We start from the raw sequence: 21,912 nt of genomic DNA on the forward strand, positions 1-21,912 counted from the left end.
TGGCACTGGTGTGAATCTGGTGATCATTCTAAATTCGAAAAAAAAACCCATATTTTAATAGTCATAAAATATAAGTTTTTTCTTCACATTTTAGCTTGTTTGAAATTGGAATGCATCTCAGTACTCTAACCAGTTGATAATCACAGAATTATCCTAACTTGTGCCTGTGTGAATTACAGCTTATAAATGGCATCCTCTAATTGACCTGTGGATTGTTAATACCAAAAATGTCAGTTTTTGATTGGCATTTTAAAATGCCTTCAGAAAAATTATGCTATGACTTAACATTGAAACACAAGGTTATTGTATATGCAGAAAAGCATGAAAACAGAAAGGCAGGGCAGAAATTTGATATTAGAAAAGCAAATACTCATTGTTGGAAATTCCATATTTTCTTGCAAAGCACCCACAAAATATTTTACATAACCTAACATTAGAAGATACCCACAAATAGATGAAACTGAACTATATTTTGTCAGTGAGGCACGTGCAAAGGGATTGCCTATCACACACCAAGCAATGAAATCAAAGGCAGAGGAAATTGCCCAGACTCTTGGAATCACTGAAAACAATATTCAAAGCAATAAGAGGCTGGTGTGAGGGATTCATGGGCAGAGCTGGACTAAGATGAAGGCATCAGACATTGTTTTGTCTAAAGCTTCCCACTAGCATCAACAGAAGATGGGATGGAGCCTTCTTTCAAGAGGAGGAATAATCAGTGCTCTTGAAGACACCTAGGACTCTGTTCCGTGGGCAAATGCAGGCAGTGGGGACAGTGACGTAAAAAGTGACTCAAAAGAGTTGGGTTCAGAATGTGAAGTTAAAAGTTATAATTTAACCAGTTTATTTCCCACATCCTTTACATACATACAAGATAGATGTGATAAAAATTTTAACAACACTATTTGAATAAATATAAACATTTTTCATGATAAAATACTATAAAATAGTTAATACATCATGATCAAAAGGATGTCTCAAGAGTGTTAAACTATTTTATCAATAGAAAATTAAGCAGTGCAGTTAATTACATTGACAAAATTAATCAATATGTTAATAAATGAAAAAACGGTAGTTCAAAAAATTCAACACCCATGATGGAGAGTTGGGCCTACTTTTTCTTCCAGTAGTCATAGCATCTCTGGTCTAATATCTAGGTCCTTGATCTACTTTGAGTTGAGTTTTGTGCAGGATTTGATATAGGGGTTCAATTCCTCGAAGAAAAAGTAGGCCCAACTCTACACCATGTCAGTTTAGGAATGGTATCAAGCTTCTTCACAGCAACGGAAACAATAATGCCAAGAGAGAGCCTACAGAATGGGAGAAAATCTTTACCACCTGCACCTCAGATACAGCATTAATTTTCAGGATATAAAAAGAACTCAAAAAACTTAACACCAAAACCTCCAAATATTCCAATCACTAAATGGACAAAGGAACTGAACAGGAATGTCACAGAAGAAAAAAATATGAATGTCAAAAAATATATGAAGAAATGTTCAACATCTCTAGCAATTAGAGAGATTCAAATTAAAACTACACTGAGATTCCATCTCACTCCAGTTACTGATAAACCCAGCCTAATTTCATTTTAAGATTGGGAGCCATCTCATCACAAAGTCATGAAAAATTAATTTCTGACTGCAGTTTCTAAACTTGTTTGGAATTCCTGCCTGTGCTCCGAACTCACCCATGACTGGCTCTTCTTGACTATCTCCATCTCTAAAACCTTAGTGGCGCCTCATAAATCTTAGCTCACCCTGACCAGATAACAATCCTCTCTGAAACCTCAGCAGAGCCTCATAAATCCTCTGGGATCTGAATTTACTCCCTACCTTGAAATATCATGCCATGTAGATCATTAACCCGCTATTTGCCTTTGTATTATGCTTGTCAAAATCCTGTTATCTATAAGTTCCTAAGACACTCCCCTTTGCAACTTTTTGTGCTATAAAACCATTTTCCTGGAGAGCTGGGGTACAGATCTCTAGCCTGGGGTTTTGGGAGAGACAGTCCTGTGTACACAAAGTCAAGCTTGCTTTAATTTGATTCAAAATTGGAGCCTGTAGTCTTTTCTTTGCGTCGTGGTTTAACATCACAATGGCAATTATCAAGAATGCAAGTAACAATAAATGTTGGTAAGGATGTGGAAAAAAGGTCTACTCATACATTGCTGGAGGGACTGCAAATTAGGGCAACCACTATGGAAAGTAGTATGGAGATTCCTTGGAGAACTTGAAATGGAACCACCATTTGACCCAGTTATCCCACTCCTTGGCTTATATGTAAAGGACTTAAAATCAACATACTACGATGATGAAGCCACATCAATATTTATAGCATCTCAATTCACAATAGCCAAGCTATGGAACCAGCCTAGATGTCCTTCAATAGATGAATGGATAAAGAAAATGTGGTAATGTATACACAATGGAATATTACTCAGCCATAAAGAAAAAATTATGTCATTTGCTAGTAAAGTGAAGGAACTGGAGAATATCATGCTAAGTGAAATAAGCCAATTCCAACCCCCCCTCCCCCCCTGCAAAAAAAAAAAGGCCAAATGTTCTCTCTGATATGTGGATGCTAACCCATAATGAGGAATGGTAGGGAGGGGAAGAATAGAAGTTCATTGGATTTGACAAAGGGAAATGAAGGAAAGAGGGAGGGCAGGATGGGGTTAGGAAAGAATGAATCTGACATAACTTTTCTGGGCTCATATATGAATACACTACCAGTGTAACTCCTCATTATGTAAAACAACAAGAATGGGATCCTGATTGGAATGGGTTTCACTCTATGTATGTATAATATGTCAAAATATACCCTACTGTCATGTATACCTAAAAACAACAAGTTAAAAAAGAAAGAAAGAAAGAAAGCCAAGGAAAGAGGCCTCAGAATTAACCTACTAACCCTACTGACATCTTGATGTTGGACTTCCAGCTTCCAGAATGGTGAGAAAATAAATTTCTATTTCTTAAGCCTTAAATAATAGTAATAGTAATAGTAATAATAATAATAATAGTAATAAAATAATTGCTGAAAGTAAGAAGCAATCCTGTTGCCTGCAGAGGGAAAGACAAAACACTTTGAGCACTTTCAATGGCTGTAGCATCCTTTTGTTTGGTTTTTCTATGAAAACCCTTGGAAGCTGTTGGAATATGCCTAAGAGCCTAGGAACCATGTAGTCTTTTGACATCTGGTTAACTAGATAACTAGCTAGTCAGAAGATTGTTAGTTAAGAGCACACATAACATGACCACCACTCCTTGCACTGAGATGGAAGTAATTATCATTAGGAGGAATGATCATCAAATATTTTGTCAAAAGAGTTTGTTCCTTGTCAAGTTATAATTTTAAGAAATGTCTGTTTCAAACAATATAGTCCTAGGATCAATATTAAAGAAGCAGGGCTGGGTTTGTAGCTCAGAGATAGAGTGCTTACCCCTCACATGTGAGGTCCTGGGTTTGATCCTCAGCACCACATAAAAATAAATAGAAAAATAAAGATATTGTTTCCATCTACAACTTAAAAAGTATTAAAGAAGCATAATTGTAGTGAATAAAATTATGGCTTATTTTTCCTTTCTTACATTCCATATAGAATATTTATTAGTGATGAGACAGCAGATTATTTCTTAAAAACTGTCAAGGTTGGCTTTCATCAGAGGCACTCACAACCTTTCAGTTCAAACTATTTTGAGTCCTGTGTTTCTCCACGATGAGGTGTAAGATTTATAATGTATGTTCTCAGCTGTAAGAGAACTGATGAGACAAAGTACCAGCCCACAAAAGATGTCTAATGTGTAAGAACAACATAAAGGATATTTTAAAATAAAGACAGTGTAGGAAGTGCTCAACGAATGATTTAGACAGTAAATGTTGAATTAAAAAAAATCAACACCCAGTCATGTTCTAATTTCTAAACAATGAGGAATAGAAGGAAAACACCTCATCCTGAGAAAAAAGTCCTTATAACCTACAACTGATTTCATATGTAATGGGGAAAGCCTGAATAGAAACCACAAACACTGGGGAAAAGACAAGGCAAGAAAACTGTAGGCAGAAGATTTAAAAGGAAGAAGTAGAGCTGTCTTAAATTGCAAATTACTGACCGTGTAGGTAGATAATACTAAGGAGTTTACCAGAAAACTGCCAAAATTAATTGGTGACTTAAGCAAGTTGCTAGAAATGCACATAAGGGGGCTGAGGGAGAAATTGCAGGACAATGGGAATCTGCCTCTACTAAGAGAGGTGGAGGGTGGGGTGAGGCTGCTGGGGATTTGTCCCAGCTAGAGCGGTATTGATGGAAAGGAGAAGAGAAGGGAATGGTTCCCCAGTTTAGCTATTGTGAATTGTGCTGCTATAAACATTGATGTGGCTGTGTCCCTGTAGTATGCTGTTTTTAAGTCCTTTGGGTATCCACCGAGAAGAGGGACAGCTGGGTCAAATGGTGGTTCCATTCCCAATTTTCCGAGAAATCTCCATACTGCTTTCTATATTGGCTGCACCAATTTGCAGTCCCACCAGCAGTGTATGAGTGTGCCTTTTTCCCCACATCCTCACCAACACCTATTGTTGTTTGTCTTCATAATAGCTGCCATTCTGACTGGAGTGAGATGAAATCTTAGAGTAGTTTTGATTTGCATTTCTCTAATTGCTAGTGATGATGAACATTTTTTTCATGTATTTGTTGATTGTACATCATCTTCTGAGAAGTGTCTGTTCAGATCTTTGGCCCATTTATTGACTGGGTTATTTGTTTTTTTGGTGCTTAGCTTTTTGAGTTCTTTATATACCCTAGAGACTAGTGCTCCATCTGATGTGTGAGGGGTAAAGATTTGCTCCCAAGATGTAGGCTCTCGATTTACCTCACAGATTGTTTCTTTTGCTGAGAAGAAACTTTTTTAGTTTGATTCCATCCCATTTATTTATTCTTGATTTTATTTCAACCTAGATGCCCCTCAATAGATGAATGGATTAAAAAATGTGGCATATATATAAAATGGAATATTACCCAGCAATAAAAGAGAATAAAATCATTTGCAGGTAAATGGATGGAGTTAGAAAAGATAATGCTAAGTTAAGTTAGTCAATCCCCAAAAACCAAATGCAGAATGTTTTCTCTGATAAAAGGAGGCTGATTCATAGTGGGGTAGGGAGGGGGAGCATGGGAGGAATAGAAGAAATCTAGATAGGGCAGAGGGTTGGGAGGGTAAGGGAGGGGGCATGGGGTTATAAATGATGGTGGAATGTGATAGATATTATTATCCAAAGTACGTGTATGAAGACATGAATTGGTGTGAATATACTTTGTATACAACCAGAGATATGAAAAAATTGTGCTCTATATGTGTAGTAAGAATTGTAATGCATTCTGCTGTCATATATAAACTTAAAAAACTTAAAAAAAAAAAAAAGAAGAGACGGGATATTTCCTAGGTGAAGGAGAGAAAATAACTGTAAGCTTCAGGTAGGGACCAGATGGAGGTGCAGTCTGTCCAGAGCAAGGGCAATTGGAGATGGCTGGTGAGACATAAAAATCAGAACCTAAGAACTTGCAATAGCATTAAAAAATAAAAATTAAATATGGACTAAACAATTCACAAGGAGGGGAGGTGGAGTGAGGGCATAAGATTAAAAATGCCTGGGTTGCTACAGAGAAATCTGTTGATTACTTTGATAAAACTTGTACTGTCTACTGAACAGGAGTCCAGTCCTTGAATCTTCAGCCAGAACTATTCTTTGATTTGATGGTCTCAAGTCCTGAACCTCTCCCCTCAATCTAAACCTCTCTAGCCCCAGAAGGCAGCCTGTCTGCAGGGGGAAAAAAATGTGGGGGAGGGGAGAGAGTGTACTGCCAGTCAAACTTAACCATTAAGCCCCAAGTTTTCAATTCTGCCAATATTTCAATGGAATTGATGCAGGTGCATTAAAATAGTTTGCAAAGTTCAATCTAGAGCTTATTATACAATTTATTATCATTAATAATGATATCATTAATAATATTTGTAAATATGAGAGATTATTCCCTTATTATGTTTCTCAGAATACTAGAACTCTAAAAACACAAACATTTATTTGGAAGTTACATACATTTTCTATTTGTGGCTCAATTTAAGTTTTTTGGTGTTCCAAAAATGGGACAATGGAACATAAGGGGTTAAGGAAGCCAGCAAGGTACCTGATTTAGCTACTACCCATCTTACAAAAGAGATTTCCCTAATTCCAGGATGAAAGGCAAGTTAGTGAAAACAAAGAAAGCAAATAGCTCCAAGCTTTCTGGGTGCACAGCATTCTTGGGTGGATTCATAAGGGATTCTAACGACATGAGAGAGGCTCCAGAGTGGGCAAATGTGGTATCTCAAACCCAGCAACTGAAAACTACCCTCTTAGCTCCTTGCTGGTCCCCTCCTTTCAGTTGGTCTCCCCTCCCTACACAACTTTCCAAGTCCCCAGAGTCTTTCTTTTCGGGTGCTCCAAAGTAAGTCTCTCAAAAAAGTAACTATTGGGGCTGGGGTTGTGGCTCAGAGGTAAAACACTTGCCTAGGCACTAGGTTCGATCCCCGGGGCACCACATAAAAATAAAGACAAACAAATAAAGGTAATACGTCCATCTACAACTAAAACATTTTTTTTTTTTAAAAAGCAACTATTTTTCAGTCCTTTGTAACCATGCAAAGTTTTAAAATCCAACACACACCTCTCTCTCTCTCTCTCTCTCTCTCTCTCTCTCTCTCTCTCTCCTAAAGAAAACTCTTGTTTAACGCCAGACGGAGAACATTTAACTAGGTGGGAAGAGTCTTTCAAATACTCCTCTAAATTTTTCCGTGAAGAGGAGGGAAGGAATCACAATGAACTTTTCATGATCTCCAAGGGCTTCTTTTCAGAGCAGAGCCTGGCAGGAACAGGGGGAGCCTTGCGATTCTGGGGCGCGCTCCTGGAGCTGCTCAGGCTCCTCTCACCTTTCCCACCGGACGAACTCCATTGAAGAACTTGGGGACTCAACTTCCGGGACACTCAAATCAAGGCCCAGCTCTTGGCCGAATTCAGGGCTTCAAGCGATTCCCTACACTGGGGCGCAAAATCCTAGGCACCTGCGCCCCCTACTGGCCTCAATAGACACTCGGAAGCGCGCTATTCTTCCGCTAAAACCGTGACAGTCAAGAATCTAAGGAACCGACTGAACTGCTCCCCACCCGCTTGAACCCAGGACTGGAAACTGAGTCTGATCATCCCACCCCTGAGTTAAGGAACGCCTTTTCCTATTTCAAGTATTTTCTACTTGTATGGAAATAGGACAATAGAGCCAAATATGTGGCCAGTTGCTGAGGGTCACCTGAGGACAGAGGGGGTCTTGCAGGGTCACGGGGCCTATTGTCCACGGGGTGGACACCTCCAGTGCCAGAAAGCATGGAGCCGGCAGAGTCGCCGAGGACAGGATGTCCCAAGCATGGACACCCAGATTCCATGTATCCAGTTTCCCAGTGATCGCAGCCTCGGGCACCCGAATTAGCGAGGAGCCAGGGGTCAGCGCTGGGGGACAGGGCTGAGCGGGCAAACAGCAGGGGACCATGGAGGACTCAGGGAGCAGTCACTGTCCTGAGCAGCCTCTCTCCCTGCCCTGAATCCCGCCTGTCCCCTAAAGTAGAACTTGGAGGGGAAACATTTCCCATTTTAAGGAGGGAAAGATAATGACCTTTACCCCAACTAAACAAAAGGTTCCACCGACACTTGAACTCTGATTGTTGGACTTAAAGTGTCCAGAGGGCTCACCACTACTGCATGGAACCACAGTAATGAACAAGTCCCAACCCCCCTTGGATTTGCAAGCCCTTTCTCAGCCTCCTTGTGCCCCAGCTTTTCTTCCTCCGGTGAGTACAGATATTACTCAGCTATTACCGCTGTGGGTCCTCTGAACCATATAAACACATTATATCTCCTAATTTAGGTGTTCTTTTATCCTTTTAAAATCCTTTGCCATTTATACACCATATTATGTTTTTTTGAAGAATTTCACCCTGGGGGAACCATTTTAAATGGTATTGATTTTAAGATTTTAAAAGTTTGCTTTCTAGTTTTATATTGTTAGTAATAGAAATATGTTTGATTTTTGTTTATGTACATTGCACCCTACAATACTGCTAAATAAATATAAATCTTTTTTCATTTATTTATAAGTGGTGCTGAGAATTGAACCCAGTGCCTCACACATACCACGCAAATGTGCTACTGCTGAGCCCCAGCCCCAGCCCCTCTCATTAGTTTTAATAAACTAATGAGAGGGGCTGGGGGGTTTACCACCAAGATTCTTTGAGATCTTCTATATGGACAATCATCAAACCTGTGATAGAAACAGTTTTATCTATACCTTTCCAAGAATGGATGCCTTTTATTTCCTTTTCTGCATTATCTCATTGGTTAAGACTGACATAGAATGCTGATGTGAGTGGTGAGGGTGGACACCTTGCCTTGTTTCCAATGTGGTGGGGACAGTATTTGGTTTTCACCAGGAAATGCGGTGAGTGTGAAATTAGCTGTTCCGTTTTGTCGATGTCCTTTATCAGTTTGAGGACATTCTCTTCTATTCCTAATACACTGCTATTTTTTTTTTTAATCACCAATAGATGTTCTTACTGAATTGCCTTTTTACCTTTGTCAATAGTCAATTGGCCATACTGATGGGGCCCTATTTGTGGAAGTTAATCTTTTTGTTAAATTCATCTGTGTTTATCTCTTTGTCCATAGTACAATATCTTGCTAACTGCAGCTTTATATTAAGTCTTTAAACTGGGTAGTGCAATACATAATGCCAAATATAGTTTCTGCATCAATTGATATTATTATGTGGTTTTAGTATTTAGACTATCAACATAGTGAATTACAACAATTGATTATTTCACAGAGAGCCAGTCAGGCATCCCTGGGATTAACTCAGTAATTAGGGAAGTTTCTCCCCACAAAAAGAGAACCTATAAGACATGTAGGTATGAGAGGATGCATTATGAGAATTGATTCACAATTGTGAAGGCCAGGAAGTCCCATGATATGTCATCAAAGCTGGAGAACCAGATGTAAGTTATTCTGAGTCCACAGGTTTAAGAAGCAGGGGAGCTTTCACAGTAAAGTTGAAGAGATGACTTTCCCAGCTCCAGAAGACAAAGTGAATTAGTTATTTTTCCATCTTGATTATTATTGTTAATCTTTGCGGTACTGGAGATTGGACCCAGAGTCTTCTACATACTAGCCAAGCATCTGCCACTGAGGCACAACCCAGCCATTTTTAATTTATTTTGTGACAGGGTCTCACTGAGTTTACCAGGCTGGCCTTGAACTTGAGATCCTCCTGCCTCAGCCTCTCAGGAAGTGGGATTACAGGTGTACACCATCATGCTCAGCCCTCTATCTTTATTTTTTATGGGACCATCAATGAATTTAATGATGTGTATGCATATCAGTGAAGATTCTGCGCCAAATACTAATCTCTTCTATACACAAGCAAAAATAATGTCTCACCAGCTATTGGTGTGAACCTTAATGTAGTTAAGTTCACGTTAGAAAATTATCACACCCACTTATTGTATTGTTCATTTTGTATATTGCTGGAATTAATTTATTAATATTTCATTACAAATTTTGTATGTATGTTCGTTATGGTTATTGTTCTATAGGTTTGGGGTTTTTGTTTTGTTTTTTAGAAGTCAGGGATCTCATTTGTATTGTATCAAGGTCATGCTGACTTCACATAATGAATCATAAGGTGTTTCCTTCTTTTACAATTTTTGAAAAAAATTTATGTAGCATAATGTACTTTCTTAATTGTTAATAGAATTTCCAGTTAATCAATGTGGACCTAGAGATTACTTTTTAAAAATTAATATAGTTTAAATAGTAGTTAGAGCACTATTCAGTTTACTTGGTTTATTTTGAGTGAATTTAGTAGCTTGGGATTTTCAAGAAATAGATCCACACTTGAATTTATGTGTGTAGGTTAGTTCATAATGTTATAATATTCTCTTATTTTGCCTTTTGTATTTTTAGGATATTTAATGATATCCCATGCAATTCTTGATATTGGTAATGTGTGTTTTCTTTCTTTTTTTTTTTTTACAAACACCAGTTAGAATATTAACTTTGCTGCTTTCTCAGAGAATAACATTTTACTATCTCATTGAAATTAGAAAAAGAATTAGGGAAGAGAGGATCTGAACAGTGGAGTTGGAGGGTCAGAAGAATCACCAAGGAGGTAATGCCTGAGAGCTGATATGTCTATTAGCACAAGTGTGACCTCAGAGTAAGAAGTGTTGGACTCATGAAGGGAGCTGTTTCTTTTTGGAGTTTTAGCCACTTATCTGATGATGGCTAAAACCATTGTGGGTATGCACTGGTAGCAGTCATGAAGAAGAGCTTCATGTAGAATGGAGGAGGCAGCACCTCTCCATCTGTCCAACACCACACTGTCCATTTACCACTGTAGTAGGTTAAGAGAATAATAAACATTTCTCCTTTATCTAATTTCTCTTTGGGCCAATTCTAACTGAGAAGTGTACAACAAAGGAGATTCTGGGGAACTTAGTTCTAATTAAGCTAAGTTGACATGGCACAAAATACAAGAGCCCTAAAATAGATTTCCAGACAAGGACTATTATCAGAACTATAGAAGAGACATTTCACAATGATAAAGGAGTTGATATTTTAACAAAACATGAAATTCATTAATGTGCATGCCCTTTGAATACTAGAGCTTCAAAAAAAAAATGACCAGAACTAAGGAAATCTACTGTCATGAATAGAATTGTAAACACTCATCTGTCTGTAATTGATACAATAAGTACAAGAAACAAGTTTGTATGGTTATCAAAGATTTATAAAACCTGAAGCTTTTATAGAACATTAGATAGAGAAGAGATGTCATATTAATTTCAGGATTACAGGGAACATTCACTAAGGTAGACTGTAAGGTACAATCATTGTTGTGGTTGCAATCTTGTATTTTCTACATAAGATTATGTGCTGAATGTTGAGTACCCAGCTTATGATGGAATTGGGAATGGTGGAAACTTTGGAAGCTGGGGCTTGGATTAAGGAAGTTAAGTCATTGGAGGCATGGCCTGGAAGGGGAGATTGGGACCTGGACCCCTCTGCTCTCTCACTTCCCAAACACCATGACCCCAACCAAGCTGTTCGGCTTTACCACAGGTCCAGAGAAAAGGTGCTAAAAACCATGGATTAAACCTCTCAAAACATTATCTTAAACAAATTTTCCTTCTTTTAAGTTGTTTGTCTCAGGTGTTTTGTCACAGTGATGTCAAGTTAACTAATATGCTCATAAAGTGAGTCTCAAAATTTAAGAATTTTTTCCCAAGCATATTTGACAATACTTAAATTATGAGTCAACAATGTAAAATACCTGAATGATAACCAAACTTTTTAGAATTAAGCAATGTGTTTCTTTAAAAAAATACCTATGTTTAAAGAAAAAATTACAAGGGGAATTGGAAATTATTTTGAACTGATGGATAACTGAAAAGCAACCTAGCAACAGGATGCAGCTGAAGAAAGGAATGTGTCTAGTGCCACCTGCTTACATTAGAAAAAGACACAGGGATAAAATTAATGTTGACTCTGATTATCCACCTTGAGAAAAAAAAAAGAAGGAATTAAACCAAAGTAAGTGGATGAAAAGAAATAGTAAAGATATGATGTAGAATATAGAAAATGATAACACCACAAAAAAAACAAAACAGAAAAATGACTTTTCAAAAAGTTTAATAAACTTGATGAGAGCAAGATTAAGTGAGAAAGAAAAGCACAATAAGCAATATCCAAATACAAAAGATATCTCAACATATCCTAAGGTATTACCATAATGTAGTCCTGTGTATCTTCTTATACGGATGTATTATAGGAAAAACATTTAGCTCAATGATAACATAGACAAAAAAATCTTGAAAAACAAATTATCAAAATATATAAGAAAAAAGTGGAAAATCTGAATAGCTATATACATTTTATAGTAATTAAATTTATAAAAACCTTACCAAATAGACCCTAGAAACATATTCATTGGTGATTCTATCAAATATTTAAGAACCAAATAATACTAATCTTATACAAAGATTTTATGATAACATGCCTGGGATATATTATATCGCCAAACCCATTTTATGAGGCCAGAAGGATCCTGATCACAAAATAATCAAGCAACACTTAATTCTTAAATTAATATTTATAATTATGATTACTTTTTGCAGTGCTGGTGATCAAACCCAGGGCCTTGTGAACCCTAGTCAAGCACTTTACTGCTGAGCTAAAATATCAGTCATCACAAGGACATTTTAAGATAAGAAAATTATAAACTAATATCCTTCATGAAGAAGCACAATAAACACCACAAAATATTAGGAAAATAAATATCAAAATAAAATAGATAATACATCATGATCAAGTGAGTAATATCCCAGGAATACTGTAGTCCTGTGAACAATAGAATATTCAGAAGTGCTATTAATCAAGTTAACAAAATTATTCATCATCTTAAGAGATATAAAGCTAGGACTTCACAAAATTCAACACCCAGTCATGTTCTAAGTGCTAAGCAAATAAGTATGAGAAGGAAAACACCTCAATCTGACAAAAAGTCCTATAAACAGCCTACAGCTGATTTGACACCTAATGGGGAAAGCCTGAGTGCCAGAGTTAATAAGAGAGTTTAACAAGTTACTATAAGTGTCCATAATTGGGAACAGAGGAGGAACTTCTGGAGAATGGGAATCTGTCCCCACAAATGGAGGTGGAGGGTAGGGTGAGGCTGGTCCTTGTCTCACCTAGAGCAGTTTTGATGGGAAAAGGAAGAGAAGAGGTATCTTCTGGGTGAGGAAGAGAATAAACTCCAGGTTCCAGGTAGAGACCAGATGTGGGTGCAGTCTGCCTAGGACATGAGCAGTTGGAGACGGCTGATGAGACAGAGGAGGGAATAGAACCTAACTATGAACTTGCAATTTCATTAAAAATATAAATAAGGACTAAATAATACACAGGAGAGGAGGTGCAGGACCAGAGTGAGGGATTAAGAACAGAAATGTCTGGTTTGCTATAGCATGATCTCTTGATTACTCTTATGAACATTTTCTGTATACAGTATACTAAACAGACTTTGAGTCCTTAAATATGCAGTGGGTTCAGGTATGGCTCTCCAGAAACTAGTTCTTGACTTGATGATCTTTAGTCCTGAACTACTCCAATAGGGAGATACTGTCCTCAGCCTTTGTTTTGTACTCAGGTGTTTAAGTATTTGCCTGAATGCCTTTGGCTTAGATTGGGAAAATGAGTTCTAAAACTTAAAAAGTAACCTAAGTCCAAAAGGTTTTAAATAAAAAAAGTCTTTCAACATGGAAGCATCAACATGAAACTTAAAGTTTCTAAAAAAAAAAAAATAAAAAAAATCACTCTTTAGAAAACATTAAAACAAATTATCATTTAAGACACATAAACATTCTTACAAAACTTGTAGTTTCAAATATCATCTCCTTAAAAGAAAAACCAGTTCACTATCTTTAATAACATTTCAGACCACTGTTGTCTAAAAACTTCAGAATACGTAAGGCATATGTCTCAGCTGTCATAGTCAAAATGACACTTAGATTTCACATTAAACAGCTATAGTATAGCTTATAATGGCACAAATATACCTAACACATAAATACTACTTCATCCTTTAGATAGTCAAAAGTCAGAAGGAACTGCATAATTTGTAAGGTACTTTAACTTTCGTGTAGTCATTAAACTCAGTAAGTAATTCAAGTATAGTCATGTAAAGGCAGGCAATTAAAGGCTGAAGGATCACTCTAAAATCAAAGACATGAAAATAAAGGCTGAAAACTTTGTTTCTCCATCTTTCATTTACATGCCTAGATATTAGGACATTACTGAACAAAATACACAATTATTGTATATGATTTCCACAGAAGATAATGAAATTTCACAAAGTACAAAATTTATCAAGATCTGTAGTTTGCTTCATCAAATGCTTTTCTAGCTCGTTTCAATTCTTCATTCATGGTAAGAAAGTCTTTAACCCTAGCAAACTTTCTTGGGTCCTTTTGAATCAAGAAGACGATATCTTCAACTTGTACTCGACCTTGTCTTCCAAATGACATTGCCTTGTGAGTTATTTCAGTGATGAACTCTATGACAAGGTCTTCAAGAATATCTAATGACTAAGTGTAAGGATTCTGGTCATCCCCAAACCCATACATCATGCATCACAATTCTTTAGTAAAAATTCTCTTTTTTTTACCCTGTCCACCTTTTGCGCCTCCTCCAATTTCTTCATTTTCCTCCTCAAAGGTCGGGTCTTCTTCCTCATCTGCCATCCCACTATCCCGCCAGCCCACAGCCAGTCTGGAGATTTTAAATTAGTGCACTGCCAGCACCCTATACTTGCTGGTCCACACTGGGAGACTTTACCCCAGGGATCTCCCTTGGGTTCCACTTGTGTGGTGGGGGAGCCAATTCTTAGTCTCCTCTGTCACCTGCAGACTCCACATTTCCTGGTCTCGAGTTCAGTCTCCAAACAATTTCTCCCATCCTCACCCTTTTGATTTCCCATCCAGATGCATCTCTCCCAGCCATTTCTGCAAGCAGTTGGATTGGAGAGAGTGGGGTAGAGCCAGTGGGTTTCAATGACCAGTTGTCCCTTGTGTAAACCTCTCTCCATGTTTGATTTTTTCTGGTCACTTAAGCACACTCTATGTCATGCAGCACATGTTTACTGGGCCTTTATTTTGGGCCAAACTTGAGTTTGCCAGGAATTGCCTTCGTTGGTTGCCAGCCCCTGAGTACAGCTGCAAAATGGTTCCTTCCTAAGTCCTTCACAGATCACCTGGAAAGATGGCAGCTTCTTTCCCCACACTCAGATATCATGCAGCATGTCCTTCAGGTTTGTTGGGCAATATCCTTGGTCTCTAACTGCCGTGTATCCAGACATGCTTTGCATCCTCCAAAAATGCAGGTTCCTTTAATTCTCTTATCCCTCTACTATGCTCACAGGGGGACCTCTCTGGCTGGAGCTTCTGGCCCTGCTGTGACAACGGCTGAACCACTGGGGATTTTTTCCTTATTTTATTATATCCAACCTTGTGTGTTCCCAATCTGCTTTGAATGTCCACTTTTAGGTTCTAGTAAAGTACCCGCTCCCCTTTTTGTTCACACACTTTGTGGAGAAGCTGCCTGTCTGCTTTATTGGTTTCATCACATGGAGCAGCCAGGAATGTAAACTCCTGTACTCCACCATCTTGTATACTGGGCCTTGAAAAACTGGTCCCTGGACTCACTTTTCTAAGAGTCAATTAATGAAAATGCTCTCTTATAATGTCAGACCTCAAGATTAAATGTAGTTGCATTTTAGATTCTTAACTGGACATGTCAAAGTGGAAAAGGGTCTAAAAAGAGGGGGGAAAAAGTACCAAAGCAGCACATGATCTTTGCCACTTGAATTCCCACCCTAGGCATCAGTTATTAGACTGAAGTCCTTTTACAGTGCCATCTACAGCCCTCCAGTGAGTGTCCCCTTCAATAAGTCCATGAATTCCAGATACAGAGTCCTGCACGTGACTGTCCATGTGATACCAAAGACAAAACTGTCCTCAGAACAGTATGTGTTTCCCATCTATAGCACACATTGCAATTTTGTTTTTGTAATCAGGACTCTTTCTTGTCAGTTTTAACTTTTTCATTTGTATAAAAGTTGACTGAAAAAAGATTTAAGAGTTGACTTAGTCTTGTTCTAAAAGATGAACTTGGAGAAGTGTCCATGTGCCAGTGATTTATGAAGGCCATGCTTCCCAGGAGAAAGAGGCAGTGGAGTTGAGGGAGCTGGGAAGAGAAGGCAAAGCAGCCTACAAAGTGTGTGATTTCAGGGACAGCACCATATGTTTAAAAGATAATTTTCATAATATTTGGACCCCAAGCTGCCTCTGCTTCAGTGTGGCAGTTACAGGGAATATCAGGACAGCAGCTATGAGAACAGAAAACAGTTCAGAGTGAAAAACATAAGAGTGAGTCGACCTTGTGCATAACCAAAGTTGAATTTTACACTCACCTATCCAGTCAATTCAGCCTTCTGCATTTGGAAAGTTCTAGAGAACTTGGGCCTTCTAGGCCTCTTCCTATCAATATCTTGACATCATATGATATGTTGTTATTTGTGTATGTGCTATTTTTGCTATAACAGAACTGTTCATGATCTTGGAATAACTATGCTGAAAGAAGTTATTTATGTAATTCTTATTTTAGTCCTTACAAAGGAAAAAGTGATTTTTTCTAAGGACAAGAAGTTGCCATTTCTAGGTATATACCCAAAGGACTTAAAATCAGCATAATACAGGGACTCAGCCACATCAATGTTTATAGCAGCTCAATTCACAATAGCAAAGCTATGGAGCCAACCTAGGTGTAATGGATAATGAAAATGTGACAGGTATACACCATAGAATGTTACTTAGCCATAAAGATAAATGAAATGATATTTGACAGTAAATGGATGGATCTGGAGAATATCATGCTAAGTGAAATAAGCCAATACCCCCAAACCAAAGGCCAAATGTTCTCTCTGATATGTGTATGCTAACACATAATAAAGGGGCGAGGGAAGAAGGAAGAATAGAAGTTCACTGGATTAGACCAAGGAGAATGAAGGGAAGAGAGGTGGGATGGGATTAGGAAAGATATTAAAATGAATTGGACACAAATTTCCTATGTTTATATATGAATACATGACCAGTGAAAATACACATTATGTACAACCACAAGAATAGGATCTTAATTGGAATGGGTTGCACTCCATGGATGTATAATACATCAAAATACACTCTACTGTTACGTATATCTAACAACAACAACAACAACCATTGCTTGTTCCCCTTGGACAGACTCATTCTACAACTAGCACAAATGAAATTCATAACTTGGTTAAAAGGACTATGTCTGGTGGAATGAGATAGATATTACCCTTAGTACATGTATGAAGACATGTATGGTGTGAATATACTTTGTTTACAACCAGAGATATGAAAAATTGTGCTCTATATGTGTAATATGAATTCTAATGCATTATGCTGTCATATAAAATGAAAAAAAGACTGTCATCTTTAGTTGAATGAACAACATCAGGCAATCAGAAGCTTATTTTACCTTTGATTATGGAATATGCAGCTACTTTTGGCCTCATGATGTGTATTTTAGAATAGCCAAACCCCATTGTATTACCCTTGCTTATTGTCCTTGGTCATTCATTGTTATGTGTAATCCAGTGGATCTCCTTCTTCTTTATCCTCCTCCTCCTCCTCATCCTGAAAAAAATTTTAGAAATATCCAGAAGTCATTAAAAAGCTGTATTTTACACATTTCAATACAGCAGTCTACCTGAACATGGAGACATAAATTATGTATGTATAGATATGGAATGCACATACAGGATTGTCCTGAATGTTCTCATATTTTGACTTAAAAGAAGTGTTCTGGGATGCTATGATGCACACTGTTGGCTGGATATCATTATGGCATGCTCTGAGTTAAATGGGTAGAGTCAAAATGTATTTTGGTCTCCCGATTATTGGATACTTGTCCAGGTTATTTGGATTTCTCTAGTTATATCTGTCTTCCTTCTACAAAGCTCATTCCCAGTCTTAATAGCTCTGTGCCCCTTCAAAATTCTCAAATAGAACCTACTTCCTGTACTTCATCCCTCCTTATATTAGGGACTTTATGGGCATCTCCAAATTGGCTTCTGCCATCTACTAGGGGCAATTTAATTTTAGGATCTGTTCTCGTATGAACCAACATTTCTGCCACCTCATTCCATTTTTTAACTGAAGGAACCCTAAACACTTATCAGTACTGTGGTTTAAAATGAGTTCATGGGAATTCCTTCATTCATTTGCTAGAGCTAAATACAACACATTATTTGATTCATTTTACAGATGAGGAAACAAAAACCCCAGAAGGCAGAAGTGGACCATGTGCCAACAGGTATAAAAGTCAGTGCTCAGGAAGAGCTGAAGAAACTTTCTTTACTAGTTCAGGTTCTCTGTACTCTTAAGAATCTATCTGCCTCTTGACTTTGAGCACTGGTGGTTGCTATCTCTTGCTCCAGAGGCCACACACCATTAGGGAGGATAGAGACAGTTGGAATATTGTGAGCTCCAATACAGCGCAGTTCTCCTTTTGTTCCCCCTCAGGCTGTACTCATCCTACCACGGCCTCAGCTGTGATGTAGAAACCAGAGCAGCTGGTGAAATGCTACTGGTGTAGATGTCAAGCATCCTGTGAACCAGGGACTTCAGAGCAGTTTAGTGTGATCAAGGCCACCCAACCTGCGCTAAGCCTATAGACAAAGGTTTCTGCCAGCCTGCAGCCTTCAGCCAGTTTCTTGTGGCTGTCCTGCCCCTGGTGACTGTCTTTCTGGCTGAGGAATTTCTTGAGATGCTGACTGAGGTAGAAGGAGGAATCTCTTTGATTCTTATAACTTCTGGCTTAACTGAGTCAGTTCTTGCACCTGAACTTGGACCAGGAGATAATATTTCCTAAGGTGGGATGGAAGATACTTTCAGAATGGGAATGATGTAGTGATAGGTGATGAGGACTTTGAGAGATTTCTATCTCTCAAACACCTTCTAGTTGTGATCCTGGCTCATTTCTTGGTGAACTGTGACTTTTCCTTTTCTTATTACATTTTACATGCAGTAGTCCAGTAAAAACATGCTCCTGAGGCATTTATATACCCCCAGAGGTCCTCTGACTCTTAATGTTATAACAGGATATGAATTTTTATTTTGTGAATTTTTTTTCTTTTTTGCTATGAAATACCTGCCAATAAGAAACAGTGACCCATGCAGGAAACATGTACCTCTTACTCTAGTTCTTCACAGTCAGTTCAGAAAGTGCTGGACATTCCTTGGCCTGGTCAGTTCACTTTGGATGAAACAGATGATACAAATGCCACACAGAAAATAGGCAATACAGACTGGTTAAGCAAAGTAAACCAGTGATAGGAGCAGATTTTCTCTACCCTTGCATCATGAATGTGGCTATTTTGGCCTGATATATACTCCTTTTTGCATGGTAATTACCCTAACCTGAATATCCCCTTGGAGGCCATTGATTCCAGTGTTGCTTTTTTTTTTTCCATCATGATGCTCTTCATGATTTCCTATAATCAAATTTATAAAAGCCCATTCAGATATCAGTTCTACCTCATCCATGAGGAACACAATGGCCTATCTTGGCACAGAGAAATTATCAGAATAAATTTAGAAAGTCTCATGTTTTCCTTTAAAGAAATGGCTGGGCAGGGTGTTTTTTAAAATTTATTTATTTTTATTGATTGTTCAAAACATTACAAAGCTCTTGACATATCATATTTCATACATTAGATTCAAGTGGGTTATGAACTCCCATTTTTACCCCAAATACAGATTGCAGAATCACATTGGTTATACATCCACATTTTTACATAATGCCATATTAGTAACTGTTGTATTCTGCTACCTTTCCTATCCTCTACTATCCCCCCTCCCCTCCCCTCCCATCTTCTCTCTCTACCCCATCTACTGTAATTCATTTCTCTCCTTGTTTTTTTTCCCATTCTCCTCACAACCTCTTATATGTAATTTTGTGTAACAATGAGGGTCTCCTTCCATTTCCATGCAATTTCCCTTTTCTCTCCCTTTCCCTCCCACCCCATGTCTCTGTTTAATGTTAATCTTTTCCTCCTGCTCTTCCTCCCTGCTATGTTCTTAGTTGCTCTCATTATATCAAAGAAGACATTTGGCATTTGTTTTTTAGGGATTGGCTAGCTTCACTTAGCATAATCTGCTCTAATGCCATCCATTTCCCTGCAAATTCCATGATTTTGTCATTTTTTAGTGCAGAGTAATACTCCATTGTGTCAAATGCCACATTTTTTTTATCCATTCTTCTATTGAAGGGCATCTGGGTTGGTTCCACAGTCTAGCTATTGTGAATTGTGCTGCTATGAACATCGATGTGGCAGTATCCCTGTAGTACGCTCTTTTTAGGTCTTCAGGGAATAGTCCGAGAAGGGCTATAGCTGGGTCAAATGGTGGTTCCATTCTCAGCTTTCCCAGGAATCTCCATACTGCTTTCCAAATTGGCCGCACCGATTTGCAGTCCGACCAGCAATGTACAAGAGTACCCTTTTCCCCACATCCTCGCCAGCACTTGTTGTTGTTTGACTTCATAATGGCTGCCAATCTTACTGGAGTGAGATGGTATCTTAGGGTGGTTTTGATTTGCATTTCTCTGACTGCTGGAGATAGTGAGCATATTTTTGTGTACTTGTTGATTGATTGTATGTCCTCCTCTGAGAAGTGTCTGTTCAGGTCCTTGGCCCATTTGTTGATTGGGTTATTTGTTATCTTATTGTTTAATTTTTTGAGTTCTTTGTATACTCAGGATATTAGGGCTCTATCTGAAGTGTGAGGAGTAAAAATTTGTTCCCATGATGTAGGCTCCCTATTTACCTCTCATTGTTTCTCTTGCTGAGAAAAAACTTTTTAGTTTAAGTAAGTCCCATTTGTTGTTTCTTGTTATTAACTCTTGTGCTATGGGTGTCCTATTAAGGAATTTGGAGCCCGACCCCACAATATGTAGATCGGAGCCAACTTTTTCTTCTATCAGACGCAGAGTCTCTGATTTGATATCAAGCTCCTTGATCCATTTTGAATTCACTTTTGTGCATGGCGAGAGAAGGGGATTCAGTTTCCTTTTGTTGCATATGGATTTCCAGTTTTCCCAGCACCATTTGTTGCAGATGCTATCCTTCCTCCATTGCATGCTTTTAGCCCCTTTATCAAATATAAGATAGTTGTAACTTTGTGGATTAGTCTCTGTGTCCTCTCTTCTGTACCATTGGTCCACCCGCCTGTTTTGGTACCAGTACCATGCTGTTTTTGTTACTATTGCTCTGCAGTATAGTTTGAAATCTGGTATCGCTATGCCGCCTGATTCACACTTCCTGCTTAGAGTTGCTTTTGCTATTCTGGGTCTTTTATTTTTCCATATGAATTTCATGATTGCTTTATCTATTTCTACAAGAAATGCCATTGGGATTTTGATTGGCATTGCATTAAACCTATAGAGAACTTCTGGTAATATCGCCATTTTGATGATGTTAGTTCTGCCTATCCATGAACAGGGTATATTTTTCCATCTTCTAAGATCTTCTTCTATTTCTCTCTTTAGGGTTCTGTAGTTTTCATTGTATAAATCTTTCACCTCTTTTGTTAGGTTGATTTCCAAATATTTTATTTTTTTTGAGGATATTGTGAATGGGGTGTTTTTCCTCATTTCCGTTTCAGACGTTTTGTCGCTGATATACAGAAATGCCTTTGATTTATGCGTATTGATTTTATATCCTGCCACTTTGCTGAATTCATTTATTAGCTCTAATAGTTTCTTTGTAGACCCTTTTGGGTCTGTTAGATATAGTATCATATCATCTGCAAATAGTGATAATTTAAGTTCTTCTTTTCCTATTTTTATGCCTTTAATTTCTTTTGTCTGTCTAATTGCTCTGGCTAGTATTTCAAGGACTAAATTGAATAGAAGTGGTGAGAGAGGGCAGCCCTGTCTTGTTCCAGATTTTAGAGGGAATGCCTTCAGTTTTTCTCCATTCAGAATGATGCTAGCCTGAGGCTTAGCATATATAGCTTTACAATGTTGAGGTAAGTTCCTGTTATCCCTAGTTTTTCTAGTGTTTTGAACATAAAGGGATGCTGTACTTTGTTGAATGCTTTTTCTGCATCTATCGAGATGATCATGTGGTTCTTATCATTAAGTCTATTGATATGGTGAATAACATTTATTGATTTCCGTATATTGAACCAG

General features: G+C 38.0%; 1 pseudogene; it reads right to left on the minus strand.

Annotated features, from left to right (window-relative positions):
* Positions 1-14,003: 14,003 nt before the first annotated feature.
* On the minus strand, positions 14,004-14,378 carry LOC124108634 (transcription initiation factor TFIID subunit 13-like; annotated as a pseudogene).
* Between the last annotated feature and the right edge of the window lie 7,534 nt (positions 14,379-21,912).

The sequence above is a fragment of the Marmota monax genome, unplaced genomic scaffold (assembly GCF_021218885.2).
Source record: "Marmota monax isolate L192 unplaced genomic scaffold, Marmota_monax_Labrador192_F-V1.1 WCK01_AAM20220418_F8-fsc00181, whole genome shotgun sequence".
NCBI lineage: Eukaryota > Metazoa > Chordata > Mammalia > Rodentia > Sciuridae > Marmota > Marmota monax.